General features: G+C 36.7%; 1 pseudogene; it reads right to left on the bottom strand.

Annotated features, from left to right (window-relative positions):
- Nucleotides 1-10,907: 10,907 nt before the first annotated feature.
- Nucleotides 10,908-12,075, bottom strand: part of LOC148658496 (fatty acyl-CoA hydrolase precursor, medium chain-like) — a 69,755-nt pseudogene continuing 68,587 nt past the window's right edge.

The raw sequence follows: 12,075 nt of genomic DNA on the forward strand, positions 1-12,075 counted from the left end.
GCAATGCATGAAGCAAGACTTGGTAAACTATATCATGTGTGGCTCTAGTGTTGCCGCATAGGCTCTGTACTAGCTTTCATGCACACAAGTTAGTAAAATGTGATGCGTACACTTGATATGAAACTAGTTGTATGACTCCTTCCTCTTCACTTTCTACATTTGGGGGAGGTTTCCGAATTTTGCTTTGCTGTTGTTTCTTCCTAGTTTGAAAGCTGGCTTTCGTTATCCAAAATGTGGGTAATAATTCAAGTGCTCCGTTGTATCAAATTTGATTAAAAATAAGATTAGTAAAAAGAGGTACGTGTGTATTGGAAAACAGAGATTTCATCTCTGTAAGACAATGATGGAATTACTTTTTGTCATATTGTACATTTAAAAAAATGTCCGATGTAAAGGGACAACCAACCATATTTAAAAAAAAATATATGGTGCCCAGTTGTATCTAACATACTGTATGTATGATTGAAAAGATGTGTGAATTGAATTAAGCTACATATTTTATTAAATTATGTTTCTTAAAATTTGTATTAAATGTTTTAAATGCCGTATTTTTTCATTCTTGCATTAATGATGGTGATGTTAGAGAATGATTGATTTGAAATCAAATTGAAATTGGTACTAGAATATTCATTTTGTAAATTGATATATATGAACTTTGGATGATGTGATAATCTTGTAAGCATATTGATGTCTTTATATATACAGTATATACATTGACCAACTAGCTTGAATAACCTTTGTGCAAGCAATGGAAATAGTTTGGGGGATATGAATGATATACTAGAAAATTTTAAAATATATATATACAGATGCAGCCATTCAAAATGGGTGAGGTATTTCACGGCATACCGCGACACGCCCACCGGGGTATCACGCGGTATCACGTGTGTCACGTGACTAGCTATCCGGCGTCGCCTTGTAAAACCGCCAGGGGGAGCTTAACCTCTCATGTACAGCATTCGAGCCTTTAATTTTGAACTGTGTATTACAGCATGTTAATCATCAGTCATTCAAATGTTGGTATATTTTATGAAAGCAAGATTGCTCAGTTGGACAAAAGTACACAACCTACCTTTATCAGAAATATTTATGCATCAAAGCCTTTACTGAAGATATTACTAATAGTATTAATAATGGATGACTTTGGACAAGCTGTATACTCAAAGTATAATTTCTTTAGCACATTTGTACAAGCACTTGGAATCTGTCCAAGCCATACTTTGTCAGGCATTTTGTTTTACTTCAACGGGCATAAAAACTTCCTTGCTTTTAACAGGGCGTTTCATAATTTCTAACTACGAAAATGATTTAAAATGCGACACCTATCATGAAAAGAAAAAAATACACACCAGTATTCCATTTCTCCCTAAACATTGTAAGCTTTGAAGTCTTTAACTAACGTGATACCGGAGTCAACAAGCATACTTTTAGAATTTGATTAAAAGGGAATATAATATGGAATCGCGTATCTCAAGAATTTAATAACGGTATGATTATATCCGTGTACTGCGGCAGGGCTGTTTCGCCTGCCTGCTTATGCGAGCTGTCTTGTAGCCTACTGGTCTACGTGCGTGATTACCAACTGGCAGGTTGTGTGTTCGAATCCAGCTGGTGCTGGACCTTTCAGTTTTATTTATTTATTTTTTAATCGCATAACATAAACATATTACCGTATGCAAACTGTACTGTATACAATATGTATATGTATATTTAATGTCTTAACTGTGCCCGTTTAGGTATTGAATATTCATATCTAATTTTACCACTGAAGGGAAATCTTAACATAAACATACAGTATATGGCTGGTCTCGGTACTTTAAAGAAAAAAATACACACCAGTATTCCATTTCTCCCTAAACATTGTAAGCTTCGAATGAAACCACTAAATAAAGACATAAATATAGAAATCTTAAGATTTGTTTTATTTAATGTTGGTAGCAGGATGAACTGTCAGAGTGTATATTTTGTCGCAAAGTTGCTACAAGATGTTAACAGTGAAAAAGGTATTTAGAAATGAGTTATTTCAAGATGAAAAAGAAAACATACACGAAACATGGTTTCATTACGACCAGAATCGGTCTTGAGATATTTTTAACTTGATTTACAGTATTTGAGACGTATGTCTTAACACCGATACTACAGTGCTTAAGTACTGCTCACGTATATGTTTCTAGGTTTATATTATGCATTTCATACGGTCAAATTACTTTTGAGCAACTAATAAGAAGCGCGAAACGGTATGCGTTTTAGTTTCGTTTTGTGCTGGAACCCGTGGATTGATTAGAGATATCAAGTACATACAAGTCATTTTTTAAATGTTGTAGTTCGTCTTGAAAAAATGTTACGAGTACATCATCTATCAACAATTAGGTTCTGTTTCCATATTGCGGATTTTGGTTAGGTACAGTATTATCAAATCCAGTGGCGCTGTGTGTTACTTTACTGAGTCCCAATCTGTGATTGAAACCTGTAAAACCGGTTTAATTCGTCACAGCCAGCACTCTTCAGGTGTGAGGGTCTTCTGCTCAGAATGAAACGCTAAAATGTTTGTGTATATTCTAATGGTAGTGGGGGCAGGGTGTGTGGGAACAGGTTTGTTCTTCACACCTGAAACATTTTCTCTGAAAGGATTTTCTTCGCAGTTAACCGATCTTGTAACAGCATGTTACAGTTTACTATTATTAACCATATTAATTTTAAGTGCTTAATGTAAAATCTTGTAAAAATATATTTTCATTGTTCAAATATACATTAATATACATTAAGTCTGACTAGCATATAATAAGTTAAATACAAAACTAAAGAAAAAATAGGGTTAAATATAATTCAAAATATTTTGCTAACAATGTTAACTGTTTATGAATAAAATGTATTAACTAAGGAGTAGGATGGCACAGTTGTTAGTATGTTTTTTGTTTTGTTTCTTTTTCATAAATACAACAGTAGTACCTGATGTCTCAGTGGCTTTCGAAATTAAATTATGCATGCAAACCTGTGAACTAGAAAGATAACTAAGATTTTAATACTAATTAAATGACCGCGGGCACTTCCCACCGCCTCTACATTCTCAGAGTAGAACAGACTAACCTTCTAATGAAAGACGGTCCACCCCCCACGGACAGGAAAAGTGCCCACAGGCACTTAAACTTAATATGGTCAGTAACGGTAAACAGTAACATGGTAAGAAGGAGCACGTACAAACGTTTTCGAAATGTAAGACTCTGATCCTAAAAATGGGATTTCTATATGTCTTTATTTAGTGTTTACATTAGTGACAAAGGCTAAACTTTTAGCTTCAGTAACGTGTACATATCTCCCCTTTTTATAAAACGACTTGGTTGAAAACTGTTCCAGAGCCACTGTTGTTTCATCAGTGAAAAGTACATCATGAAATGCCTCCCCCTGTTCAATCCACTGGAAAAAAGAAAAGGAGCATAAAGCTTCTGATGGTCATAAACGATATTCATTTAGGAGCAGCATCAGAGGTATGTTTTTAACTGCACTGCATTGGAGAGAATACCATAGTGTGTTTTTTTTTTTTACTCCCTGGCGGAAACTGGCTTCCAGAAGAATCAGTATGGCTCAGAGATTAAATAAAACTTCACAGACATTAACGAAGAGCATAACGCGTGTACTGTATACACTGCAAGTACAACCCAACTCTCTGCAGGAGTGCTGGCTGTGACGAATTGAACCGGTTTCACGGGTATTTTCAAAGTAGGAGGCGAGATTTCCAACGAAAGACACCCCCCTCAAAAACCCAGTAAATACAGTACTTACTAGTTAAAGGCTAGGCTCCCGACTACGGCGAAAGGAACCCTTCTTTCATTAGAAGACAATGAACATATTTTAGCCCTGAATGAATTAATAGCAAACATGGTTTACATAAAAGACATTTTTCCAAGAAAGTTTAGCCTTTGTCACTAATGAAACCACTAAATAAAGACATAAATAGAAAAATCTTAAGATTTTTAAAATACATGACTTTGCTAAAATTTATTTGAAAATAAAAACAATTACAACCGCCAGGGGAGAGAGAGAACAGGGGAGGGATGTTGGTTTTGCATAAGGGGCGGGGCTATGTTTGGGTATGTTTGGGAATGTGTAGTTACATGTTCTGGCTGTTTGTGAATTATCGTTGTTGAGTATGGAGTGTTGAGGTATTGATTTTGTGTAATGCTTTATGTTGAAAATTGAGGTGGATTTTGTTTATGATAAACAGGATAAACTGGGATGGGAGGAAGGTTTGGTTTTGCATAAGGGGCGGGATTATGATAATTGGAGGACTTTGCGAGTGTAAAATGGTTTGATTATTTGATTTTGTATTGTGGTTGTTATCTATGTTTTTGGTTGGTATTATGTTTATATGGTTGTTTTTGTTGGTTGGTTGTTATTATGGTTATTAATAATACGATCTATAGTTGAAATCTGAGCCTAAATAAAAAGAAAAAGCAAGTGATTAGGTTTATGAGCAATCTAATTACTTATTCGTTTAAAAAGCTATATAAAATAAAGTTTATTATTAATTTGCTGGACAGAGCGGTGAACATTATTATGCATAAGACAAAGATAACGATCCTGATCAGTTTAGAAATCTGTGTACGCTGTAAGGTTTTTACTTCTTAAACTTTTAAAATACACGTTTAGAATTGAAAGAAATCCTCTTCCTGGTATAGCAAACCAGCACGTCTTTTTTCTCCAATCAGAGGGGTGTCAGATGGTGTCAGCCAATCACCATTCTGCGTTGGGTAGCAACGGGTGACTGTTCTCAGGCGGAAGATGTAAGCAGCTTAATGTTCGTGTTAAATATTTTTTTTTAATTAAAATTCATTCTATACAGCAATCGCATATTTGGGTACCGTTTCATAAAACTTTCATGCTTAAAATGTTTAGGGAGAAATGGAAGACTGGTGTGTATTTTTTCTTTAAACTACCAAGACCAGCCATACACAGTACAGTTTACATACATACAGTAATGTTTTAAATTAATATCGTTTATGACCTTCAGATGCGTTATGCTCCTCTTCTTTTTATGCTCAGCTACTAAAATTTCCCTTTAGTGGTAAAATCCATATAAATATTCAAAACTAAGCGGATTAAAATGTGCACAGTAAAGACATTAAATGATTAAATCTTTGCACTACCAACCAATGCACCACGAGTGCCCCTGTCGGTCATTTTGGCCAGCCAATCACTTGCCCTGCGGTACCCTCCGGTGCCCCGCGGTGGCTTGTGGGTAGGTTACCGTGCCGCGGGTTTTTACCGCGCATTTTGAATGGCTGCATCTGTATAAAAGGAAATTGGAAAAAAAAGTTATGATTTGCTATACTAAGTAGTATATTTGAATGCATCTCTATGGACTTAACCAGACCAGTGAGCCCTGGAACATGAATACGTTTTAGTAGTTGTGGACTATGCCACTTGCTATTTGGAGGTATTCCCTGTGAAAAAAATGCTGCCAACAAAACTCTAATAAAAGTGCTAGTAGGACTCTTCTCAAGAGTAGGAATCCTGAAAAAAAATTTGACTGATCAAGGCGCTCTTCAATCTCTTGCACACTTCAGTGTACCATCTACAGAAGGATGGATTGGTAGAGCAATTAAACCAAAACTTAAAGGGAGTGCTAATGAAAGTAGTGAAGAAAAGAAAGATTGGAATCATTTTTTCATGTTTGTTTTAAGAGACATTTCTCAAACATCTGTGGGATATACACCTATTGAGTTACTGTTCAGGAAAAAAAAACAGGGGGAATACTGGATATTGCAGCATATCCAGCAGCTATATATCTGCAACTCAATTGGCAACAATTGGCAACCTTCTGAAGCTAAGCAGGTGTAAGCCTGGTCAGCATCTAGATTGGAGAGTCCTGGGATAAACTAAGATTGCTGCTGGTTAATGGGGTCAGTAGGGGGTACTCACCCTGCAGCCTGTGTGGATTACTACTGTAAAAAAGGCACTGTCTTTTGGATGAGACATTTAAGCCAAATTTCCCATTGGCCTTTACCAATTAAAGCCTCCTAATTATCCCCATCTATGAATTGGCTTCATCACTTTGTTCTCCTCCCCACTGATAGCTGATGTATGGCGAGCATAGATGTGTGGTGAGTCCCCATTATCTGTAAAGTGCTTTGATTTATTATCAGAAAAGAGAAATGGGGAACTCTGTGAATACCCACAAACAATCTCTTAGATTAAGTGGTCCAGATATAGGACAATATTGTAAGGGTTACACTGATTGTCAATAAGCATCCCAAGAGAGCACAATAACATCAAAAGATTTACTGTATTACAATCAAAAGGCAAGGGAGAGATAATTTAATTCTAGGTACAAAGTGCCAGTTTTGCTGCCTACTACTGAAAGCAAACTTTATGCCAAATGACACAGGCCATAGAACAGGTAGGTCAGGTAAATTATAAAATATACCAAGCAGATAAGCAAAAGAAACACCAAATCTTCTGCATGAACTAAAAATATAGAAAGAAGTGGAACATGAATTGCAAGGTAGACCGGTGCTTACTTCTTGCAGATTCAATTCAGATCACTCTAGACCTCATTCCCGGATGTGCATGAGATCCTTAACCCTCCTGGTGTGGTAGTCTAAGAAACACCAACCATATTGAGTTCCAGATGCCAAGAAGAAAATAATTAAAGCCCCAAAAAGTTTTTGTTGGGCAGTTGTGTAATTACTTTAGAAAATTGAATGACATCTCAAATTTCAACCTGTATCAACTGCCCCATATGGATGAGCCTACTGAAAAGCTGGGGAGAGCCAAAACACCTCTCCACCTTAAATTTAACCAAGGGATATTAGCAGATATCTTTGTCATAAAAGCCTAAATAAAAAAAAAACAGTTTTCATGAATCCCACAGGACTTTATCATTATATCATGGTTCTTTCTAGTTTTCATGGTGCCTCTCTGACATTCCAGTGACTCATGGGAATAAAATTGGGAGAACTCACACCTCATATGCTTCTGCTTTTTTACATAATGTTATTATTTATGGCAAGGACATGTACAGCACCATCAAGCTGTCATGGACAGTAAAGGAGACACAAGTTTATTGATAATTCAGAATGAGAATCAAATGGCCTTCATGAATATTACATTTTTGGGGTATTGGGTTGGAGTGGTCTAATACAACCTCTAGTGGATAAGGTGACACCTGTATAAAACTGGCCTAAGCCCAAAACCAAGAAACAAGCACGAGTATTTTTAGGGTTGGTGGGTTGCTACTGTCATCCCCAGGTGTGCAGACGGGTGGTTATGCTCACAGACCTTACCATGTCTACTTCCCCTATCACAATTACAGTAGATGGAGTCCTGACACTGAGAAAACCCTTATAGATTTAATCCAGGTGCTGTGTCAAGATCCCGTACTTAAGGTACCTGATTTCACTAAACTATTTATTTTGTACACAGATGCATCCTAAACTAATAATTTTGTATACAGGTGTTCCTAAGTCACAAGCTTGTCCTTCTTTATAAGTTAATATACTAATAAGTAATAATACTAATAACTTATAAAATATAGATAATAATAATATATATATATAAGTCAATATCATGTACCATTTCACAAGCAGCCATACTGTTTTATCTTGCCAGTAGCTATATCACTCTGTAGCCCACTGAAGCTAAGCAGGTGTGAGCCTGGTCAGTACCTGGATGGAGACCTCCTGGAAAAAGCAAAGGTTGCTAGAAGTGGTGGTAGTGGGGCCAGTAGGAGGCACTCACCCTGTAGTTTGTGTGGGTCCTAATGCCCCAGTATAATGACGGGGACACTATACTGTAAAATAGACGCTGTCCTTCAGATGAGACATAAAACCAAGATCCTGACTCTCTGTGGTCATTGAAATTTTTTCGATAAGAGTAGGGTTGTAACCCCAGCATCCTAGCCAAATATCCCATTGGCCTTTACAAATCATGGCCTCCTATCTAAAAACTGGCTTCATCACTGTGTTCTCCTTCCCACTGATAGCTGATGTGCGCACTTTGCATCATCCAAGTGGATGCTGTTCATTGGTGGTGGTGGAGGGGAGTCCCTATTACCTGTAAAGCGCTTTGAGAAGAGTGTCCAAAATAACACTCTATACAGATGCAGCCATTCAAAGTGCGCGGAACACACACGTACCGGAGGTAATTGGCTACGGCGTCGCGCATTGTGACGCACGATGACGCACGGTACCGCGGTACGTGATTGGTAGACCGACAGGGGCACTCGTGCTCTGTTGGTCTGTCGTAGAAAGATTTACAGTAAACGTCTTTACTGTGCCCGTTGTAGTATTTAATATTTATATGGAATTTTACCACTGAAGGGAAATCTTAGTGCCTGAGCATAAAAAGAATAGGAGCATACTGCTACGCGTGTGAAGGCCATAAACGATATTCATTTTGGAACTTAAACATACAGTATATGGCTGGTCTCGGTACTTTAAAGAAAACATACACACCAGTATTCCATTTCTCCCTAAACATTTTAAGCATCGAAGTCTTTAACTAACGTGATACCGGAGTCAACAAGCATACTTTTAGAATTTGATTAAAAGGGAATATAATATGGAAACGCGTATCTCAAGAAATTAATAATGATATAATTACATTCATGTTGCAAAAAAACTGCAACGGACATAAAAACTCCCTTTGCAACATGAACGGTCCCCAAATATGCGATTACTGTATAGAATGAATTTTAATTTTAAAAAATTATTTAACAGAAATTAAGCTGTTTACACTCCTCCACCATGAGAATATAGTCACTCGTTGCTACGCAATGCAGAAACACAGCCACAGGTAACTAGCAAAGAGAGGACATTAGCTAGCCAATATGATAAAGGAATAAATTATTTTTAAATTTCTTTTGCACATTTATTTGAACATTTCTATCGATTGTACAAGCACTTGGAAACTGTCCAATCCCTAGTTCATCTGCATTTTTTATGCTCCGGGCATTCTCCTGGTCTGGCGCCGGTCTGTGTCTTCTAGGATATAATGCCGGCGATTTGTGTTCAAATTGGGTTTCCAATAACGCAGCAGCGAACTCTTGTTTTTATGTCCACTATAACGCACAATCTCCTTTTAACCGAGCGTTTCATAATTTCCTAAAATGAAAATGCGACAGAATTCTGGGGTGTCCCTATACCAGAGATTATGGTAGGCTTCAGAATGGTGATTGGCTGACACCATCTGACACCCCTCTGATTGGAGAAAAAAAAACTTGCTGATCTGTTCTACATAGCAGGAACAAAACACCATACAGTATGCTGCTTCTATTCGAAACGCGTATTTTTAAAGTTTAATTAGGAAGTAAAAACCTTACAGCGTACACAGATTTCTAAACTGATCAGGAGGAAGAAAAATCACCCGTGTTTCGCACATAAAAAGTGGTTATTAACTATCTAAACCTGTTTTATTTATTTTATTTTTATTTAGATTAAGAGTTCCTGTCACTCCCATTTCCATTTAAATGACAAACCTGTGTTTAATTAAATATTTTTATTGATTCACAATCTGGCAATGCAACGTAAATTGTTATCTTTGTCTTCTGCATAATAATGTTCACCTCTCTGTCCAGCAAATTAATAATAAACTTAAATTTATTTTCGTTGTCTCCGCTTTAAAGGTACCCCCGTAATATTGTATTTCATTGCACTTTGACAGATTGTCTTTAAATCAATTGTTGTCAGAATATCCCCAGCTCCAAACAAGAACAAAATTGCAACGATTTTATTAACTGGCTGTTTCAGTAACTTAAAGTATATATTTAAAGTAATAATTTAACAATATATGTAATTTTTTAAAGATATGTTTATGTTGTGAATGTCTGTAGATTGTATCTTATTTTTAGTTTTTGTTTTGTTTCACGTTAATTTTATAAGGGAATCTTGATTAAAATACTTTTATTTTTTCACAATCTGGCAATTCACATTCGCTGCAGCCAAATGGCCTTGCAGATCAGAAAATCAAAGAACAAAACAATTATCGCGCCCGGCTCCTCAATGGAATCGCTTTAACAGGCTAATGGGTTGGTGTAACACTCTGTGTCTACAGTACATTGTGAAAAACCGGTTTCACAGGTATTTTCAACCCCCAGCCACTGTTGTTTCATCGGTTGCAGCGGAATTTGCATCTTTTGGCAGGGCTGTGATTCATACACGTGGTGGTTGATTTGGAGACAAAATGTATTTACACAGAATACTACAGTTTAATACTCACAGAAAAGTATATAAACGTACAGTAATATGGTTAGAAGGAGCACGTAAAAACATTTCCGAAATAACCACATGTAAGACTTTGATGCTTAAAATGTTTAGGGAGAAATGGAATACTGGTGTGTATTTTTTCATTAAACTACCAAGACCAGCCATATACAGTACAGTTTACATACAGTTATATGCTTATGTTCCTAAATTAATATATTTTATGAGCATGTGAAAGGCATGTTGAATGGGAGATTCAATGGACCAGAGTAATACTTTGAGTTTACAGCTTGTCCAAGGTCATTCATTATTAATACTATTAGTAATATCTTTCGTAAAGACTTTGATGCATAAAATCTTTCTGCATAATTAAAATATTTATGAGAAAGGTGGTAGGTTGAGCAATCTTGCTTTCATAAAATATACCAACTTTTTAATGATTAATGATTAATGATTAACATGCTGTAAAACACAGTTTAAATTTAAAAGTCTAAAGAGTATACAACTTAAATTATTAATTGAATTGTCCCTCAGCAGTGGTCGGGATTCGAAACCGATTGTTTTCTGGTGACAGCTCAAATGCTGTACATAAGAGGTTAAACTTTATTAGCTCCACCTGGTGGTTTTACAAAGTGATTCTGGATACTATTAACATAATAATAATCTTATTTGCATACGGTAGGGCACGGTGTGACGCGAAATGACGCGTTATGACAGCTTTTGATGCGATATGCCCACTGCGTTGTACCGCAGCATACCCAGCTCGTTTTGAATGGCTGCATCTGTAAGATGACATTAAGACCAGAAAGAAGGGGAAAGGGAATAGAAGAGGGGAAATTAGAGGAAAGAAGGTCTGACCACAAAAGAGAGGAGTGAGAAGAAGTTGGAAGAACAAAGAATTAATGTGCCTCTAATAATACAAACTGGGTATATTCAGGAGAAATCAATTACAATTTACAAATATTTATTTTACTTATTGAATAAGCTGCTCATTCAATTGCTGATATTCATGTTTTTTCACAACCCCCAATATATCTAACAATATATTTTATTACATTTGTTGCTTGTTAGGCTTGTTTTGGTTATATCAATACATTGTATATTGTGTATTAAGAATGTATGTGTGAGAGTGTAAATTATTCTGTTTTGTTTCTAAAAGTCATCAAGTAGTCTTGCAATGCACTGTTTCAATTTACAACAAATCAAAACCTCCAATCTCCTACAAGCGCCATTAGATCATTAACAGCCGGACAATCAGGATTTTTGGAGCCATATCTCAACCAAAGCATGGCACCTTCTGTCAGGGAACCTACTGGTAGAATATGAGGATCCTTATGCGTGACTGTGAATCCCACAGAGTGCAGAGTAGCAAAGGGACAATCCAAAAGACAAAATCCAGAAGAAGGGGTCAAAAGGCGGGAGCAAAGATTTAGCAACAGGAGATCAGTCAAAAGGCTTAGAAACACACACAGGAGAATACTACAAGAGGCTTCTCAATAGTGAGCATGGGTAGGTGTGTGAGGGGAGTTTAAATATTGAAAGGAAAAGGATGTGGTTGGATAATTGGTTAGGGAGTGAGAATTTGTGGAATCTAGTGCATGTGGGAATGTGATGGGTTCAATTAGGAATGAGATTGTGAAACAGTGGTTCTGGGAATGCAATGCCATTTGCGATTGAGAGTGTGGGGCGTGACACCTTCTTAAGCACTGTAAATCATAGTCTCTGATTTTTGCTAATAAATAAGTCTGCATGCCTACATCTCTGAATAATGATGCACTGTTATCCTTTGTGGTTCCACAAAGTCAAGAAGGAGTGGGAACCTTCCTCTCAAGGAGAGATAAGTATTGCACAGACACTACTATTTGGCTGAGAACTA

Source organism: Lepisosteus platostomus, chromosome 7 (assembly GCF_059453375.1).
Source record: "Lepisosteus platostomus isolate fLepPlt1 chromosome 7, fLepPlt1.hap1, whole genome shotgun sequence".
NCBI lineage: Eukaryota > Metazoa > Chordata > Actinopteri > Semionotiformes > Lepisosteidae > Lepisosteus > Lepisosteus platostomus.